The sequence below is a fragment of the Diabrotica virgifera genome, chromosome 9 (genome assembly GCF_917563875.1).
Source record: "Diabrotica virgifera virgifera chromosome 9, PGI_DIABVI_V3a".
Lineage (NCBI taxonomy): Eukaryota > Metazoa > Arthropoda > Insecta > Coleoptera > Chrysomelidae > Diabrotica > Diabrotica virgifera.
The window spans coordinates 7,999,691-8,022,330 of NC_065451.1; the positions used below are offsets into that span (position 1 = coordinate 7,999,691).

Sequence of the window (22,640 nt, forward strand, 5' to 3'; positions counted from 1 at the left end):
TTTAATCTTTGATTTTTTTTAGTTTCTGACTTCACTAAAATCATTCATTATTGTACTCATTTGCCCTCATTTTCGGCAGTAAAGTAACTTTGTTGTATTGAAAGAAGAATGTTACTTTACCTGTCGCGATTATTAATCAAATTTACCGAGATTGAATGTAAGTGGTCAATGGCAGCAATCGATTATTTATTTGAGTGAAATTAAAATTTATTTACTTTAATTATTAAAAATGTTGAACAAAATTTATCTTATTATTAATAAAATTTTTGTCAAAAAGTAAAATTCTGTAGTTTTTCGCAATTATATTCATACAAAATAGATTGTTACTTCAGACACACTTTAAACCCTTCATGTACTGCTATCTATATTTACAAATTTCACACAATAAAACCTTTACATCAGCGGTTCTCAATCTTTTAGAGTCATGTACCATCTAAAGTTTCTTTTATTATATTTCTATATTTTTAGATTGTATAATCAAGACTTACTATGTACTACTATTTTAAGTTTTTGTGTGTTTTGTGTACCACCGCAAATAATGATATGTACCACCGGTGGTACATGTACCACAGATTGAGAACCGCTGCTTTACATAATATGAGATAGAGTAGATAAAAATTATTTTTGTGAATTTGATTAACAAAAATTGGTTAAACAATTTTTCGACCGCGGTACCGCTTGACACCCTGTGTATTTGTTATAAGGATTGTTATACGGATGTATTTCTTTGAGTAAGTTTGTGCAAAAAATCGAATCAACATAATTTACCTAACGGGGGCGGCGTTATAGACTATACTAATAAGTAGTTGAAACGGTCAAAACAAAGAAACGCACACTCATCAAAAATGCACTTGAGATTCTCGTATAATCAACATTTACTGAATCGATCCAGGAAGAGTCAACTCCAACTAGTAAAAGTTGATTTAAATTTTTAAAATCAACTTTTACTGCTCGTTTCAGTTGGAGTCAACTCTAACTGAGAATCAACTTGAACTGTAACATATACAATCATAAGATTCGATTCCCGCAATAAAATTGCTGGTAAATAACTTTTCCTTGTATTTTGCTAATTAGCCCAGAGTATAGATAGAGCGTTTTCATTCTATTTTCTGGGGAATGAAACGTTTTTATTTCGTAATGCATTTACGATGACCAGCACAATTCACGAAAGCTGTCGCTCCTGACAGCAGGCAGCGCTGGGAAGAGTTGACTGAACTTGGATGATGAGAGAAGCTCCACGGAGACGTGATCTCTAATACGATGCGGGAAAATGTAGACTTTTATTCAGAAAATGTTCATTTCGAATAAGAGAGATGTGATGTTTGACCGGCAGTTGTTATTTTATTATATTTATGGTTTACTACCTTTAACAAGAAAATATCACTATTATAATGGAGTTGTTTGTATACTTGGAGGAATATATGAAACAAGATTAGGTACTGAATTGGCAACAATACGAGAACAGTAGTATAAATTTTTGGTAAACAGAAGGGGAAAAATGTTATTTTTGTTCTTTTTTTGTTGTATATTCTACCTGTTGCAGTTTCGCAGCTTATATTAGTATTGTTGAAATATCCACATACTTTTTGATAGTTTTGTTTCCCCTCGTTGTTTCCTTTGTATAGTTAGCCAATATTTCGCTTATCAAAACCTTCTAACTATCGAAACATGGGATTTTTGTTGATACAATGTTATGTGAACAACAAACCATAGAAATTGCATGGAAATTGAAGATCGTTTTGCTAGTTATACACCCACGCGTCGCACAGTGGTCCAAAATCCCGAAAAGATGGCCAAAATATGAAAACGTTTTTTGATTTGCATGAAATTAGGCATCCAGGGCCTCGATTTTTGACCCTTCGCTTCGTTATCGAACGTATTCGCTTCGTATCTGTTTAGTATACGTAGCGAACACGTTCAATAACGAAGCGAGGGGTCAAAAATCGAGGCCCAGGGGTTTTTGAGGTCGCTAATTACGAATCCGAAGTCTGAATTGCAAAAAACAAAATGGCGGATGTAATATGGCGGGTTTATGTATTTTAAATGTATGTAATACCGTCGAAATTTGATATCCGGGGGTTTTTGAAGTTGCTGATTACGAATCCCAAATCGAAATTTCAAAAAACAAAATGGAGGATGCAAAGTCAAAACTAATTTTTACTTTATTTTTTAACAATACTGTACCTGACCCTATTATCTAAGATTTTACAATACCAACTAAAGATCTACAGTCATAACAACTACTTGAATGTTGCGGCATGATCTGTTTATTCTGCGTTGTTACCGATTCATATTGAAACTCATAGCGCAGAACGCTTGTACAAAAAATTCTCGCAAAACCAAAGAGGCAGATAGTGGCAGCTAATTTTTTTTTAATCTTAGAGAGAGAAATATAAGCTAAAAGATAATTGTAGTAACATCTTGGAATTCGATGTAATACATAACTATTTGGCTATCTGAAAGTTTAATTTTTTCAAAATATATACTTTCTAATTACTTAACTTCAACTTAAAATCTACTAAATATAACACATATATAAATATTTTGATATTATCGGCTTATATTAAAGATGGCTCCACGAATATCCTCCATTTTGCAGAATTGAATTTGCACACTTCGTTTTCGAGATACACGCACAAGACTGTGCGTATAAAAATTCGTTATTCTTAACTGCGCTTTTGTTCCGTACGAAGGTCAAATTTGAACTGAACTGGAAATTCAGATATAGGACATATAACTCTAGGGTTGCCAACACTGAATAGGGAATTTAATTCTCTTTTAGAAAATGTAATAATATTTTCGAAACGTTAAATTTTTTTTTTGACTTTTGGCCACCTTTTCGGGTTTTTGGATTACTGTGCGTCGGATCATATTCAAAAAACAATTATTTTAACCAACCGCTATTCCGACAAGAGGTGTTTTCGTTACGTAGTAGCAACCGCTACGCTTCAAATATCACGAGACTATTCCAACGTTTGTGCAAAACTTACGTTGTTGCTGTGGTGTTGCAAGTAGCATAACTTGTATAACAGCGTTATTTATATACATTCTGTTGGAAAGAGTTGAGTGAACGTGGATGATGGGATATTCCTAAAAAGAGCTTGACGGAGATGTTGTCTCTAACAATATGAGAGAAAATGCACACTTTTATTCCGAAATGATTCATTTCGAATAAGAGAGAGGTGATGTTTGACCGGCTGTTGTTATTTTATTATATTTATGGTTTACTACCTTTAACAAGAAAATATCACTATTATAATGGAGTTGTTTGTATACTTGGAGAAATATATGAAACAAGATTACTGAATTGGCAACAATAATACGAGAACAGTTCTAAAAATTTTTGGTAAACAGAAAAGGAAAAATGTTTTTTTTTGTTATTTTTGTTGTATGTTCTACCTGTTGCAGTTTCTCAGCTTATACAGGGTGTAACAAAAATACAGGTCATAAATTTAATTAGCTATTCTGGAACCAAAAATAGTTCGATTGAACCTAACTTACCTTAGTACAAATGTGCACATAAAAAAAGTTACAGCCCTTTGAAGTTACAAAATGAAAATCGATTTTTTCCAATATATCGAAAATTATTAGAGATCTTTTATTAAAAATAGACATGTGGCATTCTTATGGTAGTAGTATCTAAAGAAAAAATTATATTGAAATTTGGACACCCCATAAAAATTTTATGGGGGTTTTGTTCCTTTAAACCCCCCCAAACTTTTGTGTACGTTCCAATTTAATTATTATTGTACTACCATTAGTTAAACATAATATTTTAAAAACTTTTTGGCCTCTCAGTACTTTTTCGAAAAGTCAGTTTTTATCGAGATATTTTGAATATTTGTCAAATCCACCACATATTTGTATATGTTTAAGTACGATTATGGAAACTTGGTAATAATACGAAAATTTATTTATGATTTACATTTTTAGGTATATTTTGAACCATATTAAAAAAGAAGTAATATCTCGATAAAAAGTGCTTTCTCGAAAAAATACAAAGAGGCAAAAAAGTTTTAAAAACACTGTGTTTAACTAATGGTACTGCAGTAAAAGTTTAATTGGAACATACACAAACATTTGGGGGGTTTAAAGGCACAAAACCCCCGTAAAATTTTTATGGGGAGTCCAAATTTTACTATAATTTTTTTTTAAGATGATACTGCCATAAAAATGCCACATGCCCATTTTCAATAAAAAATCTCTAATAGTTTTCGATATATTAGAAAAAATCGATTTTCATTTTGTAAGTTCTGAGTTTTGTCAGTTCTGAAAGCTGGTGTTATTCCTTTCTTTTTTATGTATCTGGCTATTTTTGTTGTTATCTTGCCAGTATATGTGATAGAGCAGAAGGTACTGGGTTCTTTCTGTGGTGATGGATAGACTAATTTCAGGGCTTTCTTATGGAGGTTTTGGTTTAACATTTTATTAATTGTTTGTTCGTTATAGCCATTGTTTACTGCTATTTGTTTAATGATGTTCAGTTCTATTTCGAAGTTATTTTTTGACATGGGAATTTCTGTCAGTCTATGTATCATGCTATGGTAGGCTGCTAATTTGTGTTGTGTAGGATGGGATGATGAATTATGTATAGTTGTGTCAGTATGGATAGGTTTATGATATACGGAGAACTCATGTTTGTTGTGTACTCTGGTAATTGTTACATCTAGAAAGTTTATGGACTTCTGCTCTATCACATATACTGGCAAGATAACAACAAAAATAGCCAGATACATACAAAAAGAAAGGAATAACACAAGCTTTCAGAACTAACAACAACTTCAACAAATATATTAAGAACAATAAGAGCCGAAAGAGAAAACAACTACAGAGTGGTGTTTACAAACTAACTTGTGGTGACTGTCCGAAAACTTACATCGGTCAAACTGGCAGAACCTTTGACAAACGGATAGCAGAACACAAAAGGGCTTTCAACAATAGAAAAACAGACTCTTCAACATACGCACTTCACCTTCTAGATCATAATCATTCTTTTAATGAACAGTTTTAAATTCTGCATATTCAAAATAAAGGCCTTAAGCTATCTTTATTAGAATCTATGGAAATTAATAAATTAAAAAATACAGGTATAATTCTGAATGACCAACTCGAGACAAACAGCTCCCCACTCCTCAACCTCTTTAGTTAAAGACTTTAAAAAGGCAAACACATAGTAAACTAAATCACTTGAGAAAGGCACTCTGCCGAAACAGCTGTAGTCACATAGTTATAATAAATTTTGTGGAAGTATAGAAAACAAACGTTTTCAGTGTTTTATTGTTAGACAAAATGAACTTCCATTAAGTAATGGTTGAATCCATCAAGTATTTGTTATTGTTTTTTTTATGATTCTTGTAATCTTTGTCTATAAAATTTTTAAATTTTTTTTTTGACAATAAAACATATTTCTATTCTATTCTAAAGAATTTTTCTCGATATCTGTCTTTTATTTGTAAAACTCACATAGGTATGTACATGTACAGCAATACTATGTCAGTATATTCCCGCTCATTGCATCCCACAAGTTCACTCAACTGCTTCCCGCCGCGGTGTGGGGTTCCCGTAGTGCGCTGGTCATCTGCGGACCCAGCACGCCACGGAACACGGAGGCGTCTTTCTCTACCAACGTCGCCGAAGCTCTTGCTCTTCTCCCAACAGTGCGTCGCGAGGCGTCTCTGGAAATAGTGGAACGGAGTTCCCGTCGCTCTAAACTTTCTGCCGCCGTTACGCGTCTGTTGGCGTCTTGATTAATACTGCATTCAACAGGTTTCGCCGGAGACGACGATTCAGGTAGGATTATGGATGTTTTGGGGGATAGATTTAATTATTTGAGGTGTTTTAGCTGGTTGGGATTCGGAGACACGAAATATATTATATACCGCAAAGTAAATAGAATAATTTGAAACTAAATTTTTGAGAAAATAGGAAATTATTGCAGCTAAAAAATAAATAAAATTTGTAAAAAATAATAAAAATGTGACGAATGAGTAAAAAATGTTGTACATTTAGGCAAAAATCACATTTGCCACAAAAGCCACATTTAAAATCTACAAAAAATATATAATTTTTATTTTCGTTATTTTATGTTCAAATATCCTTAATATTTGAAACATAGGGCTGATCAAATTGCTATTGGCTTTTATTAACAAAAAAAATTACGCCCCTCCGTTTTTTACCATAATATTTACTTGTATTTTGTATATATTTACATCAACTATTTCCGCCTTACCCATTTTCATGTACTTAAGGGGGTAGGCGCAAATTCTTGGTCCAATGTTATTTAAATGCATTAGTTTTTCTCGAATCTTGAGAAAACTAATAAATATTATTGAAAAATTTAAACACAGAATGAAAGACTATATTATTACCAAGGGCCGAAAGTAACTTGGAATAAAGAGAAAGTTTCTTTTGAATGAAATATTTGAAATTAAAATCACACCAAATTTTATCTTTTTATTGTACCCCTGTAACTTATTAAAATAAACAGTATATAAGTTTTCAGGGACTTTCGGCCCTCGGTAATAATATAATCTTTCATTCTGCGTTTAAATTTTAAAAAAATGCTTATTAGTTTTCACAGGATTCGAAAAAAAAATCAATGCACTTAAATAGCATTGGACCAAGATTTTGCGTCTATCCCCTTAATCTGAAATACATGACTTTTTTATCTTTTTAGAAAAAAACCTCATTATCTCACTTGTGATTCAATTTTTTTATTAAATACCCTTTTTATTCAACACATGTTATTTATTTAAATGTCCTGGATAGACCAGGCTGGATGTGAAAGAAGGCATTCTGATTTTTGCAGAAAAAGTTATGTGATAACTTTAATAAAAACAATTAATTTATCCTTTCTCTCGAACAGGACGGGAACATTAATAAAAAAAATAAAATAAAATATAATAAATAATAATTTTGGAGTAAAATTTGTAAGGAAATAAATTACCGATGATTGAATTTCCATAAAATATGACTGGTTAAAAATTTCTACATTTATTACTCTTACTACGAAATAGAAAAAAAAAAAAATAAAAAAAATGTGGAGAAAATAAGCTTGATTTTTCAAGGTTTCTAACCATTAACGATACACCTAGGATCTTCGTTATTAGCTTATAAAATCTTCAGAACATAATTAAATACACTCCACCAAATTTTATTAAAATTACTTTAAAAAATTAAAGCTCTTTAAAACCGTTGACAAAAAAAAATTCAACCAGAAGGAAGTTCGGCAAATTTGTTTACATATAAAAGAGCACTCCACCTATTCAGCATACTTTGTAGAACTGAAATCAGATTATTTGGCCGGCCTTGGGAATTTTTAAAAAATATAAACAATTTTTTGACTTATAAACAAATAAAATATCTTGTCAATTATTACTTTAAATTAAATTTAAAATAATAGTTGAAAATAGAAAATAGTTGGAAAAAGAAAACAGCGCGGCGTTGGAAAAAAATTCGGAAAGAGGCTTCTTAAAAAACAGTTAAATTAAGAGCAGTGCCAGTTGCAAATTATAAAGGTTAGGATGGTAATATTTGAACCATTACCTTACTAAAATCAATGGGAAAATCCCAATAGTTGCTGTATACCATAGTTTAAAAAACTTATACAGAAGTAAAAACTTCAAGTTGTATACTGGTATAAAAATTGTTTATTAAAACTTCATAAAATGTCGTGCAAAACGTTTTCGTTCTAATTCAGAACATCTTCAGTGCCTAGAATGAAGTAACGAGCGATCCACAATTATTGGAATCAAAGCTAGCCGTGCAAAAAATTACGTATGTCTTATTTTAATCTGAATTTTTATCATTGATTTATCAATTAATTTTGATTAACATTATCTTCTTCTTCTTTAAGTACCGTGCCCAAATTTTTAGGCGTGGGTAGCTTCCATAACAATTTGCCGATATCGTTCTCGATCTTGTGCGGCATGTAACAATTGATCTGCTGATAAGCCAGTCCATTGACGAAGGTTTCGGAGCCATGAATATTTCTTTCGACCAATTCCTCTTTTTCCGTCGATCTTTCCATTGAGTATTAACTGCAGCATTAACATTATAAAAGATAAAAATCAGTCAAAACCTTTAACACAGAACTTTAATAAAAAAAAAGAATTAACAAAATTACAAGTAACAATAATAAATAAAATCAAACAAGATGCTGTATATGCCCACCACCAACATCTCTACATAACCTAACTTTTTTGTTAAGTTGACGTACACTGCAAAGTTGATGTAAACTGGAAAGTATATCTGAATTAAGAATAGACATGGACTGTATATCTATCTCTGTCTTTCAGAGCCACCTATGGTGACAATAATTTTGGATCGCACGTTATTTCCATCTTAGATTAAGGCAAAAGGTTAAAATTGTGACTGTTAATAAGAAAAACATGTGGAGAATACTTACATTCTGCTAAGTAATTGAAACTAGCACACCATTTAAAGTGGTAACTTCATGATACATGGTTTACATTTTAAATTTAGTAAAAATATGATGACTACCGGTCGATGTTATAAGATTAAATTAAGAACATGCTTAAAGTGCACCATGCTTCCCTGCTTGAAAAAACTATGCCAGATCAATGCACAGACCAACTAATAAAATAGGAAATGGACTTTCAATATGATAAAAGAGTGACATGACAAGACAAGGTAAAGTCAATTTTTGGTTAAGAACTTCAAAAAGTGTAATTTTAATTTTGGATTTAATTAAAATGTAATGGTTGTTAAAAACTGTTTGAAAATGTAATTTAAATTGTTTAGATTTTTTTTAAAAAAATTAGAATCTATTGTAAAATCTAAATTAGCAACTCTCTATGTTCTTTGTGGAATAGAGAGTTGCTAATTTAGACTTTACAATAGATTCTAAATTTTTAAAAAAGTTTTAAACAATTTTAATTACAAAATTTGAAAAAATCCTTTGTAAAAGGTATACAATATTTTTTTATTAAAATCCCTTAAAAGGGCTACATCACAACAAAACCTTTTCGATTTTTATAAAAAATCATCATGTGTTCGATCTAGAAATAAGTATAACCGATTTAATGAATATAAAGTTGGTATTTAAATTTTGACTAAGGTTAGAGCAAGTTGGTCATACTTACAAACTGGATGCTAGCTGAGCCACAAAAGAAAAATATCCGGGTAAAAACCTTTTACATATAATATAGATGCCTTAAAAGTGCATACTTCAATAAAAAGCCCTGTGATGGTCACATGGCAACCAGGATAATGCCCTAAGGTGATGTATTGAGATTTCCCAACACGTGGGATCCAAATTGAGTTGATTACATTTCAATGACTTAAAAATATAATCTAACGTGGAAATACTTCATTCTGGGCACTGAAGATGTTCTGAATTAGAACGAAAACGTTTTGCATGACATTTTATGAATTTTATGAAATATTTTTCAGTAGAATTTTGTATTTTGACAACGGCACCCGATTTGGGCGTCGAAACGTTAATAAAAATCATTTTTTAATAATATTGTGGCTTATTTCCCATTATTAATAGTTAAAATTGTAAAAATGCCACAAGAAAATAGCTTCAGAACAACATTTTATGAAGTTCTAATAAACAATTTTTATACCAGTATACAACTTGAAGTTTTTACTTCTGTATAAGTGTCATTACCTTATTCTTTCGGAGTTCTTTCTAGAAAAAAATTCTCATATCTTACATTATATTTAACATTATATTTATAGGTAATAATAAAAACAATCGGTATAGCGCGTGAAAAAAATTAAAAAAAACTAGGTTCAAGAAAATTTAATTTTAAAGTTCAAAATCGGTACTCGAAAAAAATGTATTTTCTTGGCTACCAGTGGAAAAATTTTCTTCTCTTTTCTTTTACTCCGATGTAACTCGAATAGAGAAACCTAAATAACGTATTTCGAAGTTCCATAAATGCTTATATTAAAATAAATAAATTTACTTATAACAAAATAAAGCTACATAATATTCTTTTCTATCTTGTTTTATGCTCTAAATACAAATATTCTCATTTGAAACAATTTAATTTTTGTTCTCTGTCTTTGTTTTTGATGTTTGTTTCATGCTCGTTTATCCTGACACTTAATAGTCTTATAAATTATTAATAATTATTATATCCTTTGTCATTTTTCTGTTCTTGACATATGGTGTTTTTACTTTCTTTAAGCTTGTGAAATGTCTTGTTTATAAATGATAATGGCTAATTATTTTTTGTTAAAACCTTTGTTTGCAGGGATTTTTCTTCCTAAGATGTTCATAATGATTTGATAAGTCCATTTTTGATGATTACGTTGTTGTTTGGGTCGTAATTTAAATACAGGGTGTATCAAAAATACAGGTCATAAGTTAAATCACATATTCTGGGACCAAAAATAGTTCGATTGAACCTAACTTACCTTAGTACAAATTATATGCACACAAAAAAAGTTACAGCTCTTTGAAGTTACACGATAAAAATCGATTTTTTCCGATATATCGAAAACTATTCAAGATTTTTTAATGAAAATTGACACGTGGCATTCTTATGGTAGGATCATTTTAAAAATAAATTATAGTTAAATTTGTGCACCCCACAAAAATTTTATGGGGGTTTTGTTCCCTTAAACCCCCCCAAACTTTTTTGTACGTTCCAATTAAATTAATATTGTGGTAACCTTAGTTAAACACAATATTTTTAAAACTTTTTTGCCTCTTAATATTATTTTTTCGATAAACCAGTTTTAATCGAGATGCGGCTTCTTTTTTAATATGTTTACATAAAAATTTTATGGTGGTTCTGTGCCTTTAAACCCCCCAAATGTTTGTGTACGTTCCAATTAAACTATTATTGCGGTACCACCAGTTAAACAGGATGTTTTTAAAACTTTTTTGCCTCCTAGTATTTTTCCGATGAGGCACCTTTTTTCGAGATGTGGCTTCTTTTCTAATATGGTTCAAAATATACCTCAAACTGGAATTTATAAAAAAAAAATTCATATTATTACCAGGTCTCTACAATCGTACATAACAGTATACAAATATGTGGTGGATTTGACAAATATTCAAAATATCTCGATAAAAACTAGCTTTTCCAAAAAGTACTAAGAGGCAAAAAAGTTTTAAACACATTGTGTTTAACTAATGGTAGCACAATAATAATTTAATTAGAACGTACAAAAAAGTTTGGGGGGGTTTAAGGGAACAAAACCCCTTAAAATTTTTATGGGGTGCACACATTTAACTATAATTTATTTTTAAAATGTTCCTGTCATAAGAGTGCCACGTGTTTATTTTCATTAAAAAAATCTCTAATAATTTTCGATATATCGGGAAAAATCGATTTTTATCTTGTAACTTCAAAGGGCTGTAACTTTTTTGTATGCTCATTTGGACTAAGGTAAGTTAGGTTCAATCAAACTATTTTTGGCCCCCAGAATATGTGATTTAATTTATGACCTGTATTTTTGTTACACCCTGTATTTGTTGGTGTGTATTGGTTTCCTATAAACTTTGGTTGCATATCCTGTATCCTCTTTAGATAATTTAACCTATCCAGAAAATTGAGAAAATGAAGTGAATTTTTGATTTCTGTTTCAATAGTGAATTTGAAAAATTCTTCCTTATTGTTATCTATAAGAAATTTATTCAATGCTTCTGGTCCTTGAGAACAAATGGAGAACATAATATACTCTACATATCTCCACCATACTATAGGTAGTCTTGTTTGTGTATAATGTTTTGTTCGTTATCGTCCATGAATATAATATATGTTAATAATAGAGATAATGATGAGCCCATGGTTAATCTGAATTTTGGTTGTAGAAATCATTATCTAGTTGAAAATAAGTGTTAGTATCTGTGCAAAGTGTTAGTTACTCCATGATAGCTCCGTGAAGATTTTTTGTTGTCAATGTACCATCCCTCTCTAATTTGACTCTTATTTTTAAAGTTTTCTTTAAGAGGAAACAGTAGCGATCAACAGGTAGCAAAAACGCGTTCCAAGATTGCGGATGTAATTTTGAATATTTTTTCGAGATATTTGGCACACGTATTCGTAATATAATAAAGAATGGCGGTACAGAGCCCAATTTGAAAAATATATTAATATGTGGAAATTACTCTGTAATTAATTACAATTTAATAAAAACGAGCCTGTACCGGCATTAAGAAGAACAAAAAAATACACTTTCTTCAAATAAACTTTTTTATCCGATGCCTTGATTTTGTGTCATTTTGGAACTAATAATAAAATAAAAAATTTTAGTAGTTCCAAAATGACACAAAATCTAGGCATCGGATAAAAAAGTTTATTTGAAGAAAGTGTATTTTTTTGTTCTTCTTAATGGAGGTACAGGCTCGTTTTTTTAATATTGTATTTAATAGGGAACTTGCACTAAAATTTTTTTTTGCATAAAATTGTTAATTTATGTTTTAAAATGTTATATTCAAAATATTACGTCTTAACAATGAATAGTGTACGTACAACATCTAATCAAAGTTCCGCGCCTAAAATTTCCGTTTTAAACAACTTCAAAAGCGAGACCTGTGGTCTGACGTCACAGGCCACTCGTATCCTTTGTCCGTTCGGGGTGGGCCATTGCATTTAATGCAGTTTGCCCATAGATAAATAATATAGTTGAAATATCTTGTTTTATTCTGTGGCAAAAATGATTTTTTCTGTGACAGGCAAAATATTAACATTTTATCTCTGTTGACATGTATCAAAAAGCTCTTTTTTATGAAATTACTTTGTTCGTTTCTTGTGTTGAAGAACAAAGAAGAAACAACTAACTTAAAAATAAACAAAACTTTTAGTAATAAAAGTAAGAGTAACTAAAAAGTATTGGTGCTACTATAGTATGCGGTCTACAGTCGGGTTTCTACTATAGCTTGCGGTCTACCGAGGGATGCGGTGTAAGTATAAGCTGAGATGATAAAGATATTAACTTGTAAAATTACAATAATGATTCTTCTTATTTATACGTATTATTAACTTTGTAAAGAAGGATTTTGTTGCTGCTAATTGCCATAATCTTTTCTCAGAAGGCTTTGAACACAATAATGAAAGGCTCCAGTAGGTACTAATAAACATTACAATAAAATATAATCTTAATTATAATGCAAATTACACCGTCATCTTTTCCAGGATATAAGAAATCCTTCGATTAGAGGTAGGTAGATCAAACCCACGGGGTAAACCGTATAGGCACTACAATATAATGGTACCAAACTATTGTTATAAACGGTTTAAACATGCTTATTAATAACTCTTACTTATTTGCCTTGACACCTCGCATTTCTCCAATAGAATAGCTTTTACTACTTTTTATAAAAGTTGCCACGATGAAGACATCAACGGTAGGTAAGTTAGTCAGATTGACCTTTTGAAAAACCCTCGTCCGTCATATTATGCGTTTTAAACTCTTTACAAGGTAGCACTCAACTTTATCAATTTCAGTTTAAAACTAAGCTGATTGGGGAACTACTTATTACAATATATAAGATGAACATAAATAATACCTAGGAATTTTTCATTAAAGACGATTAAAATGTAATATACCCGTGATACCTACCTTAATCGCGTTGTTTCCGCCGGTTCACCGTGGCCGGTGACGTCGAACCAATAGAAGGACGTTCAAGAGCCTCCTAAGATATTTGAATTTTATAGCATTTTCAAAACGTCGTAATTAGCGTACGGGTTAAAAATATTTGTTTTTTTTTCGCATGCAAGCGTTTTAAGATCATGTTACCTTATGTTGTTTAATATCATTTTAATATTTAAAAATTTTTGCAAGTTTCCTATTACAGAGTAATTTCCACATATTATTATATTTTTTAAATTGGGCTCTATACCGCCATTCTTTATTATATTACGAATACGTGTGCCAAATATCTCGCAAAATATTCAAAATTACAGCCGCAATCTTGGAACGCGTTTTTGCTACCTGTTGATCGCTACTGTTTCCTCTTAATAGCACATAAGTTAAAAGCTGGTGATATCGAAGGCTTTTCACCAATATGCAAATGCCAGTGGATAAAACTTTAAAAATAATAAGAGTCAAATTAGGAGGGGATGATATGGGGACATATTGACACAATGAACTACATTCGGTTATCAAAAGCTTAGTCTTATAGCAGCAATTTTCTTTTTAACAGTTCATTAAATATTGGTCTCCCAATATTATATTTTGTACTAATAGTTTTGAAATATGTATTGATAGTCTAAAAATAACAGACCTACTAACCTTAATATTACACTTTTCCAAGAAATTAACGTATCATCTTAAAATTGGGATTTTGATGTCTCAAATTTTTTAAACCTGTTGTCCAATTTGATTAATTTTTTAATACCTTATAACCCTATTTTTCACACACCTATTATTAGAATTATCAATATTATTAGAATGTTAAAGAATAAGGCTATCACATATTATAAAAAAAAAACCTAAATCGGATAACAGGTTCAGGAAATTCGAAACATCAAATATGACTCATTCTTAAGGTGGTACGGTAATTTTTGGAGAAGTGTAAACTAAATTTCAATAAGACATGCATTGCATGTAAACAACGATTTTAGTTGTTAGAGGTGTTCAAAATTGATCTACTCGTTCCATAATAACAGTCAATTATTAATATCCCTTTATCATTTTTTCTCTTTTCTCGATTATTTGTTTTTATTGTATAGTATAGAAATTATTGTAATCACTGAATACATAGATAGTGAAAAAATAATCCTATTAATAAAATTAATGAATAATTTACGCGATTATACAAGTAACTGTTATCCAAAAGTATTCAAAACCTAAAACAAATAGCTGACGTTCGTTCATTGCTGACGATGATAGCGCTGTCAATTAATGTTTACATAAATTTCATAGCTTATGCGAATAAACTTTAGTTCGTTAAATATTGGTTTCAGAACATTTATATTTTAAAATAAAAATGTATACCATTTTTATTCAGTTGCAATGCGAGGCCAAAAATGTCTTAATTTTTACTTAGATTAGAGAGCGCAACCAGCACTCTTATCGACGATTTAACCTCTTGTTAGAGGCTCTTCAGAGAATACATAGGTTACTTTTCTCTAATCCAGTAAATTTTTAGACATATATTAGTCCCACACTGCAACTGAGGTGAATGGATTACGTGACTAGCGTCATCTGGCAATTGAAAGATAAAGTTTTTTAATCCTAATAGCAACATTAATAATATTGAAAAATATTAAAAATATTAATAAAAGATTTTTAAATTGAAAACTTATTGGTACATTTCCCTGGTGACACCTCCAAGGCTTCTATTATTAATGTTGCTATTAGGATTGAAAAACTTTATCTTTCAATTGCGAGATGACGCTACTCACGTAATCCATTCACCTCAGTTGCAGTGTGGGACTAATATATGTCGAAAAATTTACTGGATTAGAGAAAAGCAACCTATGCATTCTCTGAAGAGCCTCCAACAAGAGGTTAAATCGTCGATAAGAGTGCTGGTTGCGCTCTCTAATCCAAGTAAAAATTAAGACATTTTGGCCTCGAATTGCAACTGAATAAAAATGGTATACATTTTTATTTTATAGTAGTATTACTCCGTGGAGTAACTAGGTGCATTTTCCGTTGGAACTTTACCAAGCTGCAGACGGGGGTTGTGAATTGCATAGTGTAGAATTCCTTCCCTTTTGTCTTCACTGCAGCATCCATTTGGCTTGCAAATTGTAGAAGCCTTTAAGGTGTCACCAGGGAAATGTACCAATAAGCTTTCAATTTAAAAATCTTTTAGTAATATTTTTAATATTTTTTAATATAATTAATGTTGCTACAGTCGAACCCGCTTATTTGAATAGCCTTTGTGCAAGGCAAAAATATTCTTATAACCGGGATATTCTAATAACCGATCATTGGTGGCTAGTCGAAATAAGTGTTACCGAATATACGTAATAATATTATTTACATACTATGCCAATGTGTAGTTTTAGATACTATGCCAATATGTAGTTTTATTACATACTATGCCAACATGTATATCATATATGTACCTACATAATCAGTGTATGTAAATGGTTTTAGGTCTTTTTACGTCAATAATACAGTAGTGTAACTACTACTTAACTATGTATGTGTTAAATACCAAATTACATTACATGTATGTGAATGAATACAGTAGGTAATTAATATGAAATGTATGCAATATGTAGATATGTAAATATTTTCTTATTAAAATGCATATATAACAAAATTACTTATTTTTTTCTTGAGAAATTATTGGTAATTTTAGCTTTTTCGTTGTTAATCCGTGTGGTCATCCTTAATCCATTGGTTGAATAGAAGTTTTATTGGCGTCAAGAAATGGATTGTTACATTCTTGTTCTTTTCTGTTCTTTTCGAATTTAACAAAGCCATAATGCACATCTTGCAAACAAGTAGGTACTCTCTGAGTGAATTCTAAATAAACTGCTTCTAACAATTTTATAACAGGCAACAGTGCCTTTGTGTAGACAAATAAAAATTATTTTATGACCCATGCATTTGTCGGCTAAAGATCGAATTGGTACTAATATCTAATCCAGCACTAAAGGCCGTTGACGACAAACCATAATACCAAACCTAATTTAAATTTTTAGTAAATTGTAAAAAAAATATTCGTTGACCTGCAAAATATGCTAATAAGCGGTATTATCTAGTTAGATCCTATTCCAATAAACGAATAAATTTATTAAGGAGTAAATGGAAACGTTTCGGGAACTTGAATTTATATTCCATAAACCGGGATATTCCTATAACAGGGATTCTAATAAGCGGGTTCGACTGTATTAGGATTGAAAAACTTTATCTTATTTATATTTTATTTTGTACTAATAGTTTTAAAATAGGTATTGTTAGTCTAAAAATAACAGACCTACTAACCTTGATATTAAAATAACACATGCACTTTATGTCGCACTGTTACGTTCTTTTCCATTGCAGAAAAACGCAATGTGGTATTGACTTTTTATACATTATTCATTGGCTAAACTAACAATATTATATAAAACACTTGCCCAAATAAATGATCCATTAATCATTTTGTGAAAAGTTGTTTTTCGGCAGGAGATTCCACCATGTGGTGGTTTGTATAATGTTAAACAAAAAAAAAATAAATTTGTTTTATATTTTAAAGTAGTTGGTGTTACACATAATATTATATTGATGATATATTGCCTATAATATCATAAAATATTATGTAATGATTGAAGTACATGATTTATGTATCTAGACATCAAATGTTTGCTGAAAATTTATAGACTGATTGAAGTATTTGTACAATTACATTAAAATTGATGAAACCAGTAAAATATTTTGAATCTTATTAGACCAGGGCGCATCTGTAAAAATATTAGTACATTTGGACGTTGAGAGGTGACTCAAATTTTTTGCAGAAATTGCTTGAAAATATCTCAAATAATAATATTTGAGTTATCCTCCCACTCAAAAAGGTCCGGAACATTGTTTAAATAATCAAAATGTCAAAAAATTAAGGAGAAATTCCATTTTTTTCTTCGTTTTTTGATTATAACTTTGAAAGTATTTATTTCCAAGAAAAGTTGTACTGACATAAAAGTTTGCGCAATTAAATTTACTACAATACAAAAAAGGTTAATTTTTTTTAAAATAGTCACCCTTGTTGCAAAATAGCAATAATTGCGAAAAAAAACCATAAAAAAACAAGTATTCGCATTTTACGTTTTTCTACCGTTTATGCTACACCTAGGGGACCTTCATATTTTACCCAGAAAAACTTTCTGAAAACAATACTGTAAATTTCATTAAGATCGGTTTAATATATTTTGCAAAATAAATTTTTCAATCCAGCTTTTGCAAAAAAAAAATCATTTTTTCAAAATGTTGCAGGGCTGAAAATAAAGCAGATAGCAAGTTGAATTTTTTTTTTCAATAGAAATGTACTGCACCTTTCATTTGCAATTGCAAAATTAAAATCGATTAACTACCACGGCGTCAGGAATTTTTTTAAATAAACATTAATTATTGATGCTACGCCCAGGACAGCGGAGAGTTTGCTCTGATTGGGCATTCCAGTAACTTGTGATAATGATTGATACATTTTAATTTTTATTACATTTCGATATAAATAAATAAATTTGTTTATTGCAAAATAAAAACACATACTCTGTCCTTTTAAATAACACTTTTTTTAGAAAAAACTTTCTTTTTTCATATATTTTAACTTAGATAACAGACCTAATAAAAGTTTATTATTTTTAAATATATGCAATTGTTTAAACAATATTTCCCGAACAATAATAAAATTAGTTTGATTTTTGTGGAATTAAAATATTAAAATACAACAAAATATAGAGTAAGAAAATAATATTTTGATAAAGATTCGAAGAAATTTTGGTGGAAATCAACTTGTGTCAATCGAACACCGCTGTCCTGCGCGTAGCACCAAAAATTAATGTTTATTTAAAAAAATCCTGACGCCGTGATACTTAATCGATTTTAATTTTGCAAATTGCAAATGAAAGGTACAGTACACTTCTATACGCAAAAAAAAATCAACTTGCTCTCTGCTTTATTTTCAGTCCTGCAACATTTTGAAAAAATGAATTTTTTTTGCGAAATCTTAATTGCAAAATTTATTTTGCAAAATCTGTTGAACCGATCTGAATGAAATTTACAGTGTTACGTTACTATATCATAAAGTTCTTTTGGGTAAAATATGAAAGTCCTAAGTGTAGCGTAAATGGTTTAAAAACGTAAAATGCGAATACTTGTTTTTGTATGGTTTTTTTGCAATTAGTACTATTTTGCAACAAGAGTGACTATTTTTAAATTTTTAGCTAATTCTGTGTGGTAGGAAATTTAATTATGCAACTTTTATGTCAGCACAACTTTTCTTATAAATGAATACTTTTAAAGTTATAATCAAAAAACGAAGAAAAAAATCGAATTTTTCGATCAAATCGAAGAATCAAATTTTTATATATCTAAATAGTTTAATTAAAATATTGATTTGTGGTATCAAAGATATAATAATTTATTTTAGATTATTTGTTTTATGTTTTTTATTTTTTTTTATTTTTAAGTATTATTATATTAATATTATCGTTTTATTTTTTAATTTTTGATTTGGTTTATGTAATTGAATATTTATTATTAATATTAAATTCAAGAAATTTTATATTTGTTATTTTACTAGATTGAATATCTTTAATATTTATAAGATTTGTTTTATTTATTTCTTCTATAGTAATTTATTATAGTTTGGCATTTTGATTATTTAAACAATGTTCTGGACCTTTTTGAGTGGGAGGATAATTCAAATATTATTATTTGAGTTATTTTCAAGCAATTTCTGCAAAAAAATTTGAGTCGCCTCTCAACGTCCATGTCAAAACAGATGCGCCGTATTAAACGGGATCCAAAAAAATACTAAAATAAAAGCAACTCCGTGCTTTAATTGTGGTGTTAAAACTAGTAATACAAAAGAAAACTCCTAACTCCTGCTTGCATGTAAGAAAAATTTATTATACCGATATTGGTATAAGATATCGCGTTCGCCTAAAAACAGCGGAACGCGGTGGCCTGCGGCTTGTTTAGACTATACTGGAAGAAACACTTTAACTCCAACACAAAGACTTCTGCAATTAAATTGCACAATAACTTCACTATACTGAAAGAAACTGAAAGTTCCACCTTTCAGGTACTACAATCCTGAAGACCTTCCGAGGCTAGCTCAACTTGATTTTTTGATGGCTCAAGCTCAAACTTGACTGTCCACAGCCCAAACGTAACTCCTTCTCCTCGTACCAATTCAAGACAAGATTCCTAAACCAAATGCCCCTTCCAGAAATCAATTGATCTTCCCATCAATAATTCAACGACCAATTACAGACTTAAAACACTCAATTAATCAAAATCTTGACCAACAGAAAATTGCAAATTTTGCTTTGGGTTAAACTCTCTGACGCACACCAAAACACCAAAACAGCTCGTCCAATCCTGAAGATAATAAACAAACAGGTCTCAATAGTTCGTACCACCTACTTTTCCCCTGAAAATAGCTGAATCGGCTCAAACAACATCTGGCCCTGCTGAACACTTGGAGTCTTATCTCTGAACCACTTATCCTATAACATAAACATTTTCCAGTCTCGCTGTCGGTAAAAACAATTTACTGAAATATTTATGACTTCGCGCTTCTTTTGGCGGTGAGCTTCCAAGCAAACACCACTGATACACTCAAAAACAACTATTCTTGTTCTCATGATCATTTTTCAGTGCGTCACAGTTTTTCGATTTCTCTCTAATGCATTAAGTTTGATGAGACGGAAAAAGCGGTAGCTCCGTGATTAAACACAAAAATAATGCAGCATTACAATGGTTACAGTCGGAAAAATAAAAGAATACCCATGAACGAACATATAAAACACGCTGTATTTTTCTGTCACCGTGTCACAAAGAAAATTGCCCAGCGCAAGTACATGTAATAATAATTATTACATGTACTTGCCCTGGCCAATTTTTTGTGTGACACGGTGACAGGAAAATACAGCGTGTTTTATATGTTCGTTCATGGGTATTCTTTCATTTTTCCGACTGTATATACATAAGATGTCTATTCCTAACCTACGTTTGATTCGTTGATATTTAGAATGCGCGTTTTTTCTAGCCAATCAAATACACGTATTACGAACATTTGACGAAAACTTCGTCCATTTTGGCCAATTTTTAGAAGTGTCAAAGAGTCAAGTGACGGTTATTATTCAGGTCAGTATTTTGTGTACCTATCATTTTGAAATTTCGAATTCGACTTCCCTTGTGTTTCACAACGTTTTTGTGCATTATTTTGTGTTTTGGTTTAGAATTTAGTTCGTTAAAAGTTAGTTTTGTATTTTGGTTTAGAATTTAACTCGTTAGAAGTTAGTTTATACTCCAGGTTATTATGCAAGAAAAATATCCATAGTAAGGAGACGTAACTCATGGCTGAAGAACCTTAGGAACTGGTTTGGATGTAATAACAATGAATTATTTAGAGCCGCGGTTTCAGAAATAAAGATCGCTCTGATGATTACCAACTTTTGAAGCGGAGACAGCACCTAGAGAAGAAGATAAAAATACAGTTTATGGATAGTTTTGTGTCATTTTTGAGTGTTTCCATATTTATAAATTTAATTAAAAATATTGTTTACTTTTTAATTTTATTCCCCTTTATAAAAAATACCTACATGTTAACATATTGTGTAAAAATAAAATCTACTAAATTACTAATTAGTTTAATTCCACAAGCTTTCCACCTATGGCGAAGTACGATTCTGGCATCTGTCAGATTCGTCAATAATTACATGAAATAAGTCTCGACACACCCAATACAGTATATGACGTCATAATTAATGACGCACTGAAAAATGATCATGAGAACAAGAATACGTCACATTCTGCGTAAAAACAGATTATACATTCGATATTCGTGAGAATCACTACCATGCATGAAAAGATTCGACAGTCCCTGAAACACAAGCTGGGTTTTAACGAATTCAAAATACAGGGTGTAGCGAAAGTGTCAGTGATTAGAAAATACTAGTGACCCTCGCACCGTTACAATAAGCAGCGCAAGATCGAGAACAGTAGGTATCGGCAAATTGTCATGGAAGCTATGGTTTGTTCAACAGTAAATGGTTTGAATTCAATTAGTGCGGTCGTAAATATTATTAAATTTATCTGACCTGGCCCATTGTTAAGACCCACCCGGAGCGATAAGCCACCGAGGTAGACAGAGTTGGTCTTTTGCAATTAACACTGACTAGACGGTACTCCCATAATAAAGCCTAAAATAAATTTTACCTGAAACCGGGCGTTTTATACTATTATCGGTTAATCCGGGCTGTTTATAGTGGTAACTAATTGAACTTAACCATTTACTGTTTAACATACCATACTCACGTCTAAAATTTGGGCAAGGTGCTCAAACAAGAAGAAGAACGGCGTTCTTATTTATATTTTTGATGGTCTAAATGGGTATTATGAGTCTTTATTTTTTCTGTTATTGTCACCTGGCAGGTAATCATCACTATCCGTTTGCATTGTCTCTTCCACACTAATACTTCTACATTCTTGATTAAACGAATAAATAAAAACATGTTTTGCTCCATAAATAAATGGAATAACCTTTTTAAAATTATTTCTCTTTTCCTGAGCAGCTTATGAGATACGAGCATTTTGTTACGTGAGAAGAAAGCTCGAGTTTACTAAAGTTGTCGTCAAGGTCAGCTTCCGTGACTTCCTGAAGTTCCTTGCACGGTTGCATAATAATGCAGACACGTTGTGGGAAATACACATTTATTCAAAAAAGTATATTATATGCACACAAGTTCTTTTAAGATGTAGTTTTCTTTTTGCCGGGGAGCGCCAGTGAGAAAACAGTAAAAATAATGGATATACGAGTTAGGATATTTTTCTCTTTAAGTTTCATTCAATTGTATATTTTGAAAAGAAAACAGGAAAAGGGATTTTCTAGTCTAGTTCTATAACCATCTGTGGGTTTTAGAGTTTTAGTTTATTCAACATTTGTACTCCATTGCTTCCTAACGTGAGTGAAATTTCAACAGTTCAGGACTTCATTTATATGTTAATTTACAACATATGTTATTTAACGGCTAACTTTGTTACTATTA

General features: G+C 30.7%; 1 protein-coding gene across 1 annotated transcript in view; it reads left to right on the plus strand.

Moving 5' to 3' along the window:
* Window positions 1-5,634: 5,634 nt before the first annotated feature.
* Window positions 5,635-22,640, plus strand: part of LOC114332250 (vasoactive intestinal polypeptide receptor 2) — a 784,400-nt gene continuing 767,394 nt past the window's right edge. Inside the window, exon 1 of the mRNA XM_050661170.1 lies at window positions 5,635-5,790. The gene's annotated coding sequence lies outside the window, so the exon portion shown is untranslated. The remainder of the gene's footprint in view (window positions 5,791-22,640) is intronic.